A 16,791-nucleotide genomic window follows, 5' to 3' on the forward strand; every position below is an offset into this window, starting at 1 on the left:
TGGCTTTCTCTCCCATCCCATGGCCCTTGGAAGCCAACCTAACAAGCTCTATTAAAGTTAATGAAACGCAATGATTCCTCTGTTTGCTCGGTTACAACTCATTACGAGTTGCTCTTGCTTGCTCAGCTCTTGCATGCTCAGCTCTTGCAGAGGAGATTCATTTGAGTAGCCAGGGCTTGGCCTTTGTCCCCCTAATTTTTATTGGCCCATTAACAAGATCAGATACTTTGGCTGACCAGGAGTAAGTATCTAGTACCCAAGTCCCAACAAACCCCATTGGGTGGAGTTTCAGATGATCTTTTGAGTCTAAATTAGCCTAAAAACATGCTGTTGCCCTTCCTCCCTCTGTTGCTTCCCTATATCCAAACTGAGTTTTATATGTAGGTACAGCAGGAGTATGCAGAGATTTCAGAAGTTAGGAGATGCTTTTCCAGCCTCTTTAAAATGTATCTCAACCCACTGATTTAGAGAAGTTCCCTGGTAAGAGCTCCAGCTCCTTTGGTTTAAGGGCTTTCCTCCCCCATTTAAATGGAAATGTACTGAACATTGTTAGTCGTTTATACTTTGGTGTGAATTAGTTCATATTGTCACTTTAAGGGGATTTGGGAGTCTCCTAAATTGTATACAAACTTTTGTCCACACTATTCATTCTTCCAGAGAGAGGTTTTCTATAGCTTTCTTCAAAATTTCCATAACCGCCCTCCCCCGCCACACACGTACACATGCACACACGCACTCCTTCTCTCTCTCAAAAGGTTAACAACCTCTATGTTAGTAGAAGACTGGGCCGTCACTGGAATTACAGAAGACAAACTCTCCTTCCTTCACCATCTGCTTGGCCAGTCCTGCCTCTAAGGAGGGACCTTCCCCTCGTCCTTAAGTTCCTTATCCACAGACCTCCCATTGTCACCACAGCTCAATCATGTGCTTCCCAAATCTTAAAACCAACCTCAAGTTGGTGGGGAGGAGTCAAGAGGAGAGCCCTTGAACTCTATGTTGATTTACATGCTGAGGCTGTAAATGATAGGTTTACATGCTGGTGTAAATACTCATAAACTCACAGTAAGTGCAGGACATCACATGCTTTCAGTGTCCAGATCCTCTGCAGCCCGTACAGGCCTGGCATTCTCAAGGTCAGCAGGAGAGCACCGAGTTGGCAGCAGCTAGCATGACAGGAGCCAACTGTGACTATGGAGGAAAAAGGCGTGCTTGGAGTTGGTCTCTAAACCCTCATCCTCTCCTATACAGCAGGTGGCTTCTGCACAGTGATACCTTGGCATGACTCCCCCTGCTGCTCAGCCAGCCTGACTGTTCTTTTGGGTTAAAGCATTGTCTCCAGAAGGTCCCTGTTAAAATGCAAAGGGGCTTCTTGCAGGGTGACTTGGGCTGGTTGGCTGACTGGCTGTCACTCAACAGAAAGCAGAGACCCCAGATCAGGGAGGTTAAAGTTTGGGAGAAAGGTTCAGGTGGGTCAATACTATAGCTACATGAAGTTGATTTAAATGGCTTTCCAGGTGCTCTCCCTAATTCCACTCTTGGGGGCTGAGAATCTATCCTTCATATGGCAGCCAGAGTCATTTTAAGGCTGGGCCATACAACCTCAACACAATAGACATTTGTTGGGGGGCCATCCTATGCATTGTAGCATATTTAGCAGCATCCCTGGCCTCTACCCACTAGGTGCCAGTAGCACTCCCTCCCCAAGTTGCGACAGCCAAAAATGTCTCCAGACATTGACAAATGTCCCCTGGGGGAGGGGAGTGAAATCATACCCCCATCTCCCCTTCCCCCTGCCCCACTGAGAATCTCCATCATAAAGTATAAGTCAGCCCATGTTACTCCCTGATCAAAAATCCTACCATGTCTTCTCATTGTTCTGAGCATGAAATCCAGTTGTTTGGCCCAGCCTTCAAGGCCCTGTGTAGTCCAGCCTTGCCTCCCTCTCCTGCCCCACCTTGTACCCCTTTGCTGTCATCTACCATCACCCTTTAGCCACACAACCCTTTTTGACAAACCTAGATAAACCAAGCTCTTTCTTGGACAGGGTGGAAGATGGAGAGATATGGGCAGATTTGGAGTAAGTTTCAGAGGCCCTAATTTCTTTGGATTTTACTGGGAGGCTTTTTCTTTTCTTTTCTTTTTTTTGAGACGGAGTTTAACTCTTGTCGCCCAGGCTGGAGTACAATGGCATGATCTCGGCTCACTGCAACGTCCGCCTCCTGGGTTGAAGCAATTCTCCTGACTCAGCCTCCTGAGTAGCTGGGATTACAAGCGCCTGCCACCATGCCCGACTAATTTTTGCATTTTTTAGTAGAGATGGGGTTTCACCATGTTGGCCGGGCTGGTCTTGAACTCCTGACCTCAGGTAATCCACCTGTCTGGGCCTCCCAAAGTGCTGGGATTACAGGCGTGAGCCACTGTGCCGGCCTAGGGAGGTCTTTTCATATGCGCTTACAACAACTTGTAAATATTTAACTTACTGAGTTATTTACTTTTGTTTTTCCCTTCTCCCCAACAAGAATGTAAGCTCCATTAGAGCAGGGACCATGTCTGACTTGTTCACTATCGTGTCCTCATCATCTCTGGTACTGCCTGCCACATGGTAGGTCCTCAGTGACCACCTGTGGAATGAATGAATAAGGGTGGCAGGAGTTCAGAGAGGGAGAGGGACTCTTCTGGAAGGGTAAGGGAAGGTTTCCTGGGCACGCTGAGGCTTGAAGCTTGGGTGGGAGGCGGGGAGGGTAATCTGGGACAGAATTTAGGGAATGGAAGAAGCAAGGGCCTAAAGAATTTCACAGTGGCCCAAATGTACTGCAATGAACCCAGGTGACATACAGGCAGCACGAACTTGTCATGAGGCAGAAAAACAAGTCTGATGTGAATATGATTCTCAGTCTGAGTGGGTCCAAGGGGGTGAAGTAGTTGAGTCCCCTAAGTTGTTGGGGAAGTAGGGAGGGAAATCAGTTAGGCTAGAGCCTAGCAAAACCAGGGCCAAACCAGGAAGGGTTTGATTGCTGAGACTGGAGTGTGGAATTGGCTGAGCCACTGAAAGGTGATGATTATTCCTCACCTGGTATCTGATGTTGCTGACCTTGACTTCTCTGATCCCCTCATATCCCCAGAACCAACTCTGTGATCATAAGTGAAGTCAAGGGACTGACCAGACACATGAACCTAGATCTCTACAAAGAGCCCTGAGACCCAAATGGGAGAGGTCCAGGGCCTGGTTCCATCTTCCCTCCCTCTCTTGATGTGTGGCCCTGCTCAAGGCTTTGGACTGCAGTGGACCTCCATGTCCTTCTTTTGGAAAACAGAGTTAACAATACCTGCCCCGTTCAGAGGAGAAATGAGGTCATGTTTGTGCAGCATTGTGAGCTCACTGGAGACAATGAGTGTATTCTTCTTAACAGTAACAATAATAATCATTACTGCAACTCTAACCAGTAAATATATCTCCTCAAAGCTGGAGTTGGCCCCTCAGTAGGATAGCAATTAAAGTTTTTCAAAAAATCTCTAGGTGGGGAAATTTTCTGGCTGCATTTTGATCTCTGGGGTTTGCAGAGTTGATATCATTGTGGGAGGGAGAGAGGCCTGCAGCAATCATTCATCTCAAATCCATTCAGTTGTACTTTTCGTCTCTCTCTTGTCCTTGAGTTCTACCCAATGGGTTTTGCAATTTCTCATCCTCCATTAGTCCTAAGGGAAAGAAGTCCCTAAATTCCCCTTTTCCACACTCACCCACTGTCCCATTCACTGACGTAAATAGTGACCTGGCTACTGGAGATCCTGCGCATTTGAGCATTGGCCACAAACTATCCTGCAAAGAAAGTGGTCTGTCTTGAGTACTTGATTCTCTTTCCTGTTCATCCCACTTAGCGCGCCAGTGATTCGCAAGCTGAGCTGTGCATTCAAAGGCCCCAGGAGTGGGTCCATGGATTATCAAGTGATTCTAAGTTAGCCAGCCCAGCGCCTGTCTGAATTTGAGAATTGCAAGGTTTTCAACCATTAGTTGTGAAATGTGTGTACAAGGAGCAGAGTGGATATACAAAGGCATTTGTTGCAGTTTGGGTCAAGCTGGCAAAAGACCGTCTCTCCTGCTACAATCCACAAAATGACAGAAAAACTCTTGGAACAAATAAAATAGTAAATCCAATATCGTGTGATAAAACAAAAGAGAACCATCAGCAGATCAGAAATGTTGGATCTCTGAGAAAGATAAACAGCATCAAAGCTATAAAGAGGCCGGGCATGGTGGCTCACACCTGTAATCCCAGAACTTTGGGAGGCCAAGGTGGGCAGATCACTTGAGGTCAGGAGTTCAAGACCAGCCTGGCCAACATGGCGAAACCCCATCTCTACTAAAAATACAAAAAAAAAATTAGCCAGGCATGGTGGCATGCGCCTGTAATCCCAGCTACTCAGGAGGCTGAGGCAGGAGAATCGCTTGAATGCAGGAGGTGGAGGTTGCAGTTAGTCAAGATCATGCCACTGCACTCCAGCCTGGGTGACAGAGTGAGATTCTGTCTCAGGGAAAAAAAAAAAAAAAAAAAGCTATAAAGAAGTAAAACTGGAGGAAACCAAAGCTAAAACATGCAGGAGAAGACTGCTATGGAGAAAAGAGTGGTTTGGGGGTCTCCAAACCTGAGTCAACAGACTCAAAGAAACCAGAGGAGGTTCCAGGGGTATTCCTGAACACCAGTGTTCAACAGCTAGCAGCAGTGGATTTGCCCCAAGGTGCTGGGCTAGAGAAGTGAGCAATACTCCGAGTAGCTATTGACACTCTGGGAGAGGAATAGGGAGCACTGAGCCAGGAGAAAGGCTGTCTGCAGGTCACTCACCTCTCTCCCACTCCCCGTAGCAGAGACAGGCTACAGTGAACAGAGAGCTGGCAAATTAAGGATGAGCAGAACATCAATAATCACCAAAAATTTAATGAAAAATATAACCATGACAAGGAGTAGCTCTAAGCCAATATTGTCCAATAGAACTTTCTGTAATGATGGAAATGTTCTATATTTGAGCTGTCCAATATGTAGCTACATACCACATGTGGCTATTGAGCACTTGAAGTGTGGCATCTGCAACTGAGGAACTGAATTTTTAATTTAGTTTTAATTAAATTTAAGCAGCAAGGCTCTCCTGTATTGGATAGCATAGTTCTAAACATATGGAAGAGTTAATGCCCAAAGTAATAGAGATAATAGAGCAAACAAAAACAGAAACCAGTTTAGTTGAGGTATAATTGTTATCTTCAAGAGACGCAAAATAATATTAAATCCCTTTAAAAGAATCAGGAGTCTAAGAAATTTAAAAATTGATCATTGAAATTCAGAACTCAGTAGATGGTCTAGATAGGTTTAATGATCAGGAAGACTGACCTGAGAAAGTCTCCTTAAGCACAGTAAAAAAAACAAAAAGATGGAAAGTCTGAGAGAAAAAATTAAGAACCATCTGTGGGATAGGCATTACAGAAAGCTAGAACTTCAGAGAATAGAAGCGGGAAAATAATTAAAGAAATAACAAAAGAAAATTTCCCAATTGTTGAAGAAAGAAGTTAATCATTAGCTTGACCTTTCCCAGGGAGAAAGACTCACACCTAGACATATTATAGTAAAACTTCATAACAACAAAAATAAAGAAAAAAATCCAAGAAGCTTCTGGAGAGAAGAAAAGCAGGTCTTCAATAGAATAATATTAAATTGGCATCAGACTGGGTGTTAAAAGACAATGAAATATTATCTTCAAGGCCCTGAAGGGAAATGAAGTATTCAAGTGGGAGGAAAAAATTAAGATTTTTTTTTGTTTTACAAGAAGAAAGTTTGCCACTCTCGTATTCCTTAAAGAATTTCCAGAGGAGGTGCTTCAGTAGAAAAATAGTGAATTCAGGAAAGAGGAAGACGTGGGATGCCGAAACTGTGGTGAACAAAGAAACTAGTAAAACTTTTAGTGAAGTCTGAGTAATTATTGAGGCATAATGTAAACATTTTAAAAACAACAATTTGGAGCAATAATCTACCCAGATGATCTCAACTTGGGAGGTGGCAGGTGGGGGAGGAGGAGGAAAGTTAAATAATGCTATGGGAGAAAAAGTTCCTGATCAGCTCTAGTCATTTATAGAAAACTAGAAGTTAAAGGATTCATCTGCCTCAGAGGGTATGGAAGAAAAAAAAAATAGGATTCATATTTGAAGGTAATCAGCAGAAGATGGAGAATTGGAAAATCAACTTCTAGATCAATAGAGCAAGTTAAAAAGATGGGGAAGGGGGCAAAGAAAACTTGATCAGTCTAACAAAAAGCAGGGAAAGAGAGGAAAAAAATAAGAAGAAAACAAGGTAAAGAGGAAGCATAAAATAAAATGACAGGATAAGTCTAAAAATATTAATAATACATGAGAAAAGAGAAAATTCCCCATTAAAGAGCAAAATCCTTCCATACATATGCTTTTTACAGAGATGTATTGAAACTGACAAGATCATTTTGAATATGAACAGATGGGGGAAATATATCAAGCAAATAATAACAAAAAGAAAGGAAGTACGTTAGTATCAGACAAAATGAAATCCAAAGACAAAAAGCATTAAAAGAAACAAAGAAAGGCTGGGCATGGTGGTTCACGCCTGTAATCCCAGCACTTTAGGAGGCTGAGGTGGGCGGATCACTTGAGGTCAGGAGTTCAAGACCAGCCTGGCCAACATGGTGAAACCCATCTCTCCTAAAAATACACGCCTGTAGTCCCAGCTACTTGGAAGGCTGAGGTGGAAGGATCGCTTGAGGTTGGGAAGCAGAGGTTGCAGTGAGCTGAGATTGCACCACTGCACTCCAGCCTTAAAAAAAAAAAAAAAAAAAAAAAGATACAAACAAACAAAGAAGGAGATATATTGGTAAAAATTACAATCTTCCAAACACATACAATTTCCATGATTCTTTAGGCACCTAACAACCCAGCTTCAAAATATATAAAGCAAACACTGATACAAACAAAGGAGAAATGAACAAATCTATGGCTATGGATGAAAGTTTTAATACAGCTGTCTCAGAAATCTGTGGATCAAGTAGGCAAAAGTCATAATGAAAATAATAGAGGATTTGAGTGACACAATTAATCAACTTTAATAAATATTATATCCAACAAATTGAGAGACATTTTTTTCAAATAAACTTTTAGCATTCACAAAAAGAAATACTCAAAAAAATATGGAAACGATATTACATCAGCCATTTTCTCTGTCTATAATACATGAATATAAGAAAATAGCCTCAAAATGCTGGAGTGTGATTGCACTCCATATTTACCTGGAAATGTAAACGAATTTACAGGAAATTCCCTGGAACCCAAAGCCTGGCTTATCTCTGCTACAGCTTAGCTCTGGGGTGTACTTATGAGTTTAAGTCTCACATATGAATGTCACCTTCATGATATCCCAGTAGGGAGAACATTATCTCTGCTCCCAGTAGTACTCGGCCTGGTATTTAAAGCCCAGCCCCCACAATCAAACCCCAGTCTTTCCTTTTTCACCTCTCCTGCTTCTCCAACATGCAAAATGCCATAAGCTCTTGGTACACTCACCACCTCTTGGGTATTCCCAGGATATCTGGGAGGCTGTACTCTTGGTTCATGACACTCATTCAATTGCTTAACTCGTGCCCCGTTACTTAACTCTTCCATCTCTGTAAATCTCGCCTTCTCAAACAGCAAACTATGGATCAAGGGTCAAATCTGGCCTGACTCCTATTTTAATAAATAAAGTTTTATTGGAACACAGTCACATCCATTCACTTACATAATCTAATGGCTACTTTCCCCATAGTTGAGTAGTTACAAGAAGATAATATGGCCTGTAAAACCCCAAATATTTACTATATATGGCCCTTTATAGAAAAACTGCTGTGTAGAGATATTTTCTTCTTGTAGTCATCTTACCAAGCTGGGGCACAAGAAGAACCCTTATTGCTCACTACATGATGAATAAAAAATAACTGGTTAAAGGACTGGGTGAGGTGGCTCACACCTGTAATCCAGTACTTTGGGAGGCTGAGGTGGGTAGATTGCCAGAGCTCAGGAGTTCCAGACCAGCCTGGGCAACACAGGGAAACCCCATCTCTACTAAAATACAAAAAATTCACTGGGCGTGGCTGTGTGTGCCTGTAATCCCAGTTACTGGGGAGGCTGAGGCAGAAGAATTGCTTGAACCTGGGAGGCAGAGATTGCAGTGAGTTGAGATCATGCTACTGCACTCCAGCCTGGGCAACAGAGCGAGACTCGGTCTCAAAAGAAACAAACAAGCGAACAAACAGACAAAAACTGGTAAAGAATTGCCCGTGCAGGAAATAGCAAGGATGCTCATTGCGCCTCAAGAACACTGTCATGGGGAAAGAGGAGGCAATGTGAGCAGATAGGTATCACTTTGCCGAAGTGGCAGGAAAGCAGGCTTTGGAGCTGGCTGACTCGGGTTTGACTACTAGTGTGGCCACTTTGTAGCTGTATGACTTTAGGCAGATTTTATGCCCTTTCTGAATTCTCTGTAAACTATGAATGATAAAATCTACCTCTAGGATAGTTCAAGTCTCAAAAAATAATGAACAGAAAACACCTAAATCTAGAAGCCCTAATAAATGGTCATTCTTTTTCATTGTAGACACAGAGTCTGTTCCAGGATTGATCTCCAATTACTCCAGGCCAGTTTCAAATGCCCTCATCCAACCCTCACAAGGCATAAGTTTTTTATCTGGGTGGCCCTCCCTGTAGAAGACCACCACTTCTCCACCCCTTTCTTTCCATGGCTTCCCATGGCTCCCTTCCTTAGCCTTCCACGTTCCACACTAGTTGTTATCCAGCCCCAACCTCCCTGACTTCGCCATTCCCTCACCATAGCACTTAAACTCTTCCTTACTCTGTTTTTGTTTCTGTTTTTCCTTGAGACGGAGTCTTGCTCTTTCACCCAGGGTGGAATGTGATGGCATGATCTTAGCTCACTGCAGCCTCCGCCTCCCGGGTTTAAGCAATTCTCCTGCCTCAGCCTCCTGAGTAGCTGGAATTACAGGCACCTGCCACCACATCCAGCTTATTTTTGTATTTTTAGTAGAGACGGGATTTCACCATGTTGGTCAGGCTAGTCTCGAACTTCTGACCTCATGATCCACCTGCCTCGGCTTCCCAAAGTGCTGGGATTACAGGCGTGAGCCACGGTGCCTGGTTGACTGCTTTAAATGTCATTATTGACTTCCTGGAATCATTCTCTGGGTGTTTCCTATGAACCCAGATACCTGTCCACACCAATTTGTCCCCACCAGGGGTCTAGTGAGCCCTTGAGGGCTGGTCACTTGATTTGACAACAGTGGGCAGGGGCAGGCAATAAGCAGGCTCAGCCTTGCTCTGGGCTGAGTGAGCACAAACCCACTGGGCACCGCATCCTCATTCCAAGCCACCCCAGCCAGCTTTGCCTGCCTGGTGTCCCAGGGCTTGAAATTTCTGCCACCAGAGAGGCATTGCTTTGTGATTATTTTTATCCTCAAGATATTCCTCTGTTAAACTACAGGTAATTCCTAGAAGGAGGCCAACTGTGTCCAAGATCTTATCTTGAGTCACCGCCTGTGGGATCTTAACCTTTCAATGGTCAGCTAATCCCTGGGTTGTTGCAGCCTCAAATGAGATCATATAGCTGAAAATGATTTCAACATTATGAAGAAAAATATATAAGCAAAGGATTATTCTCAGTCAGTGTTGGAAGGTATTCACAATTGTCTCCCCACTTATTGAAAATGGCATTTGAAACAGGCCCCCAAAGAGTGAATCTCTAGTGATGGAATTCCAGACCACAAAGTAAGTCAAAGACATTTATGGTGCCAGGGGCAGGTACTTTCCCACCCAAAGCCTGCTGCCTAGGTGGATACCAACTCAGCCACTGCCCAAATTCTAGGCCAGTTCTGAACACTGGAGTCTTGGAGCAAAGAAGTGGCTGTTGATGTGACTGAGCTGTTGAGTCCAGAGGCACAGAACCAGGAAGTCTTGGAAGCCTCTCATTTTACAGATGAGGAAATTGAGGCCCACAGAGAGAAAGCTGCTCACCCATCCAAAGTCAGGGAGCCTAAAGAGAAAATTACGCCTGTGCCAGAATAGCTGGGATGGGACTGGGGGCCAGGAGGGAGCCAAAGACAGGAGGGGGCTGACCTCTCTCAGGGGCTGTCCCTATGCACACCCAGCACAGATGGACAGAGGACTCCACTCAGCCTCTCATTCAGCCCTCCTCCACCATTGCCCCACCCCCACCTCCCAGTGCAACCAACCTCTCCTTGCCTGGGGCCACTCGGCCAATAGAGGCCTCCCATCCAGGCCCTTGGCCCACAGAGAGAAAGTCCGAAACAATGCCTCTAAACTGAAAACATTTTTGTCTTTCTTCACAGAACAATGGCCATTAACAGGCATGGAACTGGAGCAGAAATGGAATGAACCCTAGGGGCCTGGGAGCCTGGAGGGGTGTAGGAGTGGGGAGGGGATTGGGGAGACAGCCAGTAGAGGAAAGCGCCTGCCCCCCCTCACCGTCTCCTCCCATCACCCCCTGTACCCTTGTCCCTAATGAGGTGCTTCTGGCAGCACCTGACTTGTCCATTGCAAACACCACTTGACCCCCGGCCCCTCACACTCTCATGAGGTTCTGAGGGGCTGTACACGTGCCTTCCACCCCAGCCATGCCCTGGGCACTCACCACACACCAGGAAGGCCAGGAACTGCAGCAGGGGGACGGCTTAAAACAGCCCCACCAACACCCCAAAGTGGTTCTCCCAGTTCCCCGGGAAGGCCTGGATGCCCTGCTGAAGGGTGAGCAGGGCCATGTGGGTGACCTGGAGGACCCAATTCCCTGGCCATGGGAACCCCCAGCCTGGGCTGTCTTTGGGGGTAGCTGAGACAACGAGCCCCCACCCAGAGCAGGAGATGACGCATTTTTTCTGTGGCCACAAGCCACTTTGACGGGTCCGCCCCACTGGAGAGCAACCGAAACCTCATCCCACCCAGCGCGGCCTTTGTCTGCACTACATATTTGTCTTATTTGGAAGATTTTTGTGGGTTTTCCTGTCTTTCTCCAGAGCTCACTGCCCTGAGGGGGACGAAGGCAATGGCGGAGCTGAGGGAAGGGAGTGAGAGGCATTCTTGGGGCGCTGTGCCTGGTGGTCTGCAGCACATTTGGGGGTGCGAGAGAAATCCGCTCCACACACCCGTGGCACCCCAGTGATGCCCTAGCCCCAGGCCACACTCTGGGCCTTGCCTGTCCTCTGTGGACTCCTCCGTGCTCTTCCTGGTCCTCCCAGGGCTGTTTCCTCTGCATCTTCTCTCAGCCTCCTCAACTCGCTCTCCAATACTCCTGTTTATTCCCTCATGTTCCATCCTTCTGGCCAGCTTGGCACCTCATCATTTCCTACCTCCCCCGTCGCCGGACCCTCCGCTTTCTTTCTACCTGTCTGAATTCTAAAGACTCTCCCAGGGCTTGTTCCCCGATCTTGCCTCCTCTTGGGAGCCTCGCTGGATTACTCTAGCGCTTGGCAGAATCTCCTCCTTCTGAAATCCAAAAGTTTGTGTTTTCTATCCTTTCTGTGATTCTAAACACACCCTGCCCCTATACCACCTGCCCAGCTAGACAGAGGCCAGAGGCCATGACTTTTGTTCCTTGGCCTTCAAGTCCTATCCTGCCTTGTACAAAGCAATTGCTCAACTAATATTTGTTGGTTTGAGGCTTCTTAAGGGCTACCTATGAGATTATCAACAAATTAGAGAATTTCAGTGATGGAAGGGACCTAAGAGCTTGAATTCTTGCTAAGGGATGTCTGGGTTCAGCTTACATGCCTCTAGTGACAGGGATCTTACCACTTCCTGGGGCAACCCATTCCCTCACCTGTAACTCTGACCATAAGAAAGTTCTTCCCCACGTTGAGCTAAAACCTGCTACCCTCTGACTTTCCCCACCTTACTCCCAACTAGGTCACATCAAACTATTCCAGTCCTCTTACCTCACGACCAACCTTCAGATATTTGAGGGCGGCAATCTCCTACCTCCGCAGTCTTTTCTTTTCCAGGGGGAAACACCTATAGTCCTCACCTTCAGTGCCCCAATGCCCCTGGTGGCCATGGACTTTGGGTATTCCCCCCACCCCCGTGCTGGGCCTCTCCCACATCCCTGCTGAACTCATTCTCCTCACAAAATCCCCCTTCTTTCTAGGTTAGAATGGATGTTACAAGCTTTCAAATGGGGTTTGCCTCCATGTAGTGATTTGAGACATCCTAAAAGAAGGAAATCACTCTGTCACGGGGTTTTTAAAAAAATAAGGAGATGAGAGGAGCCCAGCAGCTGCCCTCTCCTCTCCTGAGGTAGCAGAATCCAATAACCAATTTTACCTGCACATGTCAGTGGAGGTAAAATTGCCACACACTTCAAAGGTTGTCTTGTGGGTCATTTATGTACATTTTACTATGGCTATTCCAGAGGGACTACCAAATGTTTTAAACCAAAGGGGTGACTCATGGTGGCATTTCAGGCCAATGAAATATTTTGGGAGAAGCAGGTCTTGTGGTGCCTGGCCTGCCTCTGCCTTGGCTCTCTATGGGTGATAGAGCGCTTCCTGTCACAAGTATATTGGCATTAGGACCAGGTACTTCCCAAGAGGCTGCCCCCTCCAGACCCTGGCCCTCATAGCCTGTGCTAATTATTGAAACTTATGCTTTCCTGCATTGTAGAGTTGACTATCTTTCTTATGTATCTTATAGCAAATGAAGGACTCCTTGAAAGAAGTGGCAGGGATCTCAAAAATATTCTTTTTTTTTTTTTTTTTTGAGATTGAATCTCGCTCTGTCACCCAGGCTGGAGTGCAGTGGCTGGATCTCAGCTCACTGCAAGCTCCGCCTCCCGGGTTTACGCCATTCTCCTGCCTCAGCCTCCCAAGTAGCTGAGACTACAGGCGCCCACCACCTCGCCCGCCTAGTTTTTTGTATTTTTTTTTAGTAGAGACGGGGTTTCACCGTGTTAGCCAGGATGGTCTCGATCTCCTGACCTCGTGATCCGCCCGTCTCGGCCTCCCAAAGTGCTGGGATTACAGGCTTGAGCCACCGCACCCAGCCAAAAATATTCTTATCGATGTTCTGTATCTTGATCATAGTGGTGTTTACACAAGGGTATGCATTTATGGAAACTCATCAAACTGGACACTTTAAGTCTGGGGTACCCAACCCCCAGACCAGTACCTGTCTGTAGCCTGTTAGGAACTGGGGTGCACAGCAGGAGGTGAGCAGCAGGCAGGTGAGCATTACCACCTGTGCTCCACCTCCTGTCAGATCAGTGGCAGCATTAGATATTCACAGGCACTCAAACCCTATTGTGAACTGCACATGCAAGGGATCCAGGTTGCATGCTCCTTGTGAGAGTCTAATGCCTAATGATCTGAGGTGGAACAATTTCATCCTGAAACCACCCTCACCCCATTCCTGGTCCATGGAAAAACTGTCTTCCACAAAACCGGTCCCTGGTGCCAAAAGAGTCGGAGACTGCTGCTTTAAGTGATTGCATTTTATTGTATGTGAATTACAACTTGATTAAGGTGGTTTTTAAAAAATGTTTTCATATCCCTTAGAGACTCTGGAGTCACATCCTGCTGATACGTGGGTTCAATGTGCATTTCTGGATTGATTTTCTTAGTTAAGCTATACCCAGAGCTATAGCCAAGAGCCATTTTAGCTTTTATTCTCAACTGCTGACTTGACGTGGCTCCTCAAACAACCAGACAGAAATAGAGCTCTCCATTCACTGGCCTTGCCTCTGACCTGATCCTCCTACCTGGTGGCTCAGGCCCAAATCCCAGGAGACACACTTGATTCCTCACCCTGCCTGTCTTGCAGGATTGCTTTAATATGATTATTGGCAACACTAATACTGCTGTGATTACAGTTCCTTCATACACCTGCCCCTGGCCTAGTCTTGCCAACTGCTTACCTAGAGAACTGAAGGCTTCTTGTTGGCCTTCTGAATGCAGGGGCACTACTACCCAAAGGTGATTCACCAGACCATGACTGTTGCCCTGAGCCTTCCAGCTACCCTGTTCCAGAAGCCTGAGGGGCCACCACCTTTAAGGCAAGGTTCTAACAATCCTGTCTGAGCTTGGCTCAAGGTGTTTGGGCCCTCAGATGTAGGCCCTTCTGCCCAAGCACCTGGCTTCTTTGTCTTGTCATGAGTTTATGAGCATGTCCTTTAAAAAGAAGACAGTGGTTTCCTGTAGGTAAGAGAATGGGGTGATTGCCCACCAGACTGCAAGCTCACTGAGGGCAAAGACTGAGTCCTATCCCCCTTCATTACCCTCAGCTTCTAGTTGTGTGCTTGGCATGTAGGTGGTGTTTGATAAACATATGTGAACTGACTTAATGAATTCAATTTAGGCCAGGCACAGTGGCTCACACTAGTAATCCTAGCACTTTGGGAGGCTGAGGTGGGAGGATCGCTTGAGCCCAGGAGTTCAAGATCAGTCTGGGCAACATGACGAAACCCTGTTTCTACAAAAAAAACACAAAAAAACTAGCAGAGCATGGTAGCACACACCTGTAGTCTTAGTTACTTGGGAGGTTGAGGTGGGAGGATCACTTGAGCCTGGGGGCAGAGGTTGCAGTGAGCTGTGATTGCACCACTGCACTCCAGTCTGGGTGACAGAGTGAGACCCTGTATCAAAAGGAAAAAAGAGTTCAACTTTATTAAAACCTTTGGGGAATGTCCCACTCATCAAATAGAACCAAGTGATGGTGAGGATGTGGAATGACTTGGTAAAACCATTTTAGAGAGCTATTTGGCAATATGTCATCAATAGGAAGATACCTTCCTAAGTCTTTACTCTGAAGAAGCTGTCCTTTGTAGGTGCATAAGAATGTTCATGGCAGTGCTGTATGTAATCATGAAAAGCTGGAAGCAACTGACGTGGAGACTGGACCTTGTGGTAGTCACACAATGGACTGTATACAGCACAGAACCAATCACAGCTTCACTCATCAACCTGGGTGGCTCTCAGAAATACACAGTAGATTAGAATAGAAAGTTGCAGGTGAATATATACAGTATGATACCACTTGTATGGTCTTTAAATACATGCAAAACAATATTACATATTGTAAATATGGAAAAATAGTAAAAAACAGAGAAACACAGGGAGTGACAAATATCACATTCAGGAGAATGGTCACCTCAGTGGGGGGAGCAGAGAGATGGGATTGAGTCAGGTGCACAGCGGGATTCCCTGGTATTGGCAAAGTGTTATTTCCTAGGTTGGTAGGTACATGGTGTCTGTAATATAATTCTTTATTCTGTGGTCATCATTACTGTTGTTTACCAAGCATTTCTGGGTCCTTCCCCTTCCAAGCGCCTGGTAGGATAGTAATTTCAGGTTTTCTGTGGTTGGGAGAGGCCCTGTGACTAGTTCTGGTCAATGACTTGTGAGCTAGAGTATTAACTGCCTTTTTGAGACCGTCTAGATTCCTTTCTTCTTTTCTTTCTTTCTTTTTTCTTTTTTCCTTTTTTGCGAGAGGGTCTTACCCTGTCAGCAGACTGGAGTACAGTGGCACAATTACAGCTCACTGCAGCCTCCAAGTCCTGGGCTCAAGTGATCCTCTTGCCTCAGCTTCCTGAGTAGCCTAGACTACAGGTGCACACCACCACACCCAGCTAATTAAAACAAATTTTTTTAGAGACAGGTTCTTGCTATGTTGCCTAAACTGGTCTTGAACTTGGCCTCAAGTGATCCTCCTACCTTGACTTCCCAAAGTGCTGGGATTACAGGCATGAGCCACTGTGCCTGGCATCTCTTTTGCTTCTGACTGCTTCAGATGGTGGCTGTTCCACCAGCCTGGGTCCCTAAGTGATTTCAGTGGTCAGAGTCCCCTGCTTATCCACAAAGGACATGTAGCAGAAGTGAGAAGCAGTAAGTAGCAGAAGCAGAAGTGTGTGTCAAGCCACTGAGATACTGGGGTTTTTGCTGCAGCATAATCTAGACTATTCTGATATATATCTTTTAGTGTGCCTAGAATAGGCAAGTTTAATTGAATAGAATTCAATTAAAAAATTAAATGAGGAAAATATCCATAGCTTTCAGGCAAGTTCTAAGATAGGACAAGAGAAGGGGGCTTAAGAGAGTAGAAGGCTGCATTTCCATTGCTGTTTCCTAAAGAAAAAAAAAAAAAAGACATTTCCTAGCTCCCTTTTACTCCTTGGGTGGTAGCAGCAATGAGTTCAGGAAGACTTCTGACTGGGGTGTCCCTGGCATTTCATTACACCTCTCTTGGAAACTCATTTAGTGCCACCGTGCTTTCTCCTGGCCAGGCCTCAGCTTCAGAAAAAAAGCCCAGCAATCCCCAGGCATTAGACACCTGCAGGGCAGACTTGGTTTTGGCACATTGTTTGGGCTTCTAAGCCCCCACCTCCCCAAAGCTGCAGCAACATCAGCCAGAGCAGATACATAAGATCAGAGCAGACAGGATGTGAGGGAGTTCTCGCCTTAGGTGCCTGGCAAGAATGTGAGCCTGGGCTCCCAGGAGCATGGGGCTGGATGACTCCATCACACAGTCTACAGCCCACTGACACTTCAAACGCCAGCTTCCTGCCTTTTTGCCTCCGGAGGAAGCATTCCTGGATTACCTTGCCTGGAAGGGAGGGGAGGAGGAGCTGCAGGTAATACCTGGATTTCTATGGTGCTTTTCTTCCTAAAGGTTCAAAAGACATCGCTTCTCTGATCTCCTGTGGCCTCCCCCAGAAATAGGGTAAGGAGAGGAAGACT

At 45.9% G+C, this 16,791-nt stretch overlaps 1 protein-coding gene across 6 annotated transcripts in view; it reads left to right on the forward strand.

Annotated features, from left to right (window-relative positions):
• Window positions 1-16,791, forward strand: part of TCP11 (t-complex 11) — a 143,149-nt gene that overhangs the window by 56,438 nt on the left and 69,920 nt on the right. The window lies entirely within an intron of this gene.

This window comes from Macaca mulatta, chromosome 4, assembly GCF_049350105.2.
Source record: "Macaca mulatta isolate MMU2019108-1 chromosome 4, T2T-MMU8v2.0, whole genome shotgun sequence".
NCBI classification, from domain to species: Eukaryota; Metazoa; Chordata; class Mammalia; order Primates; family Cercopithecidae; genus Macaca; species Macaca mulatta.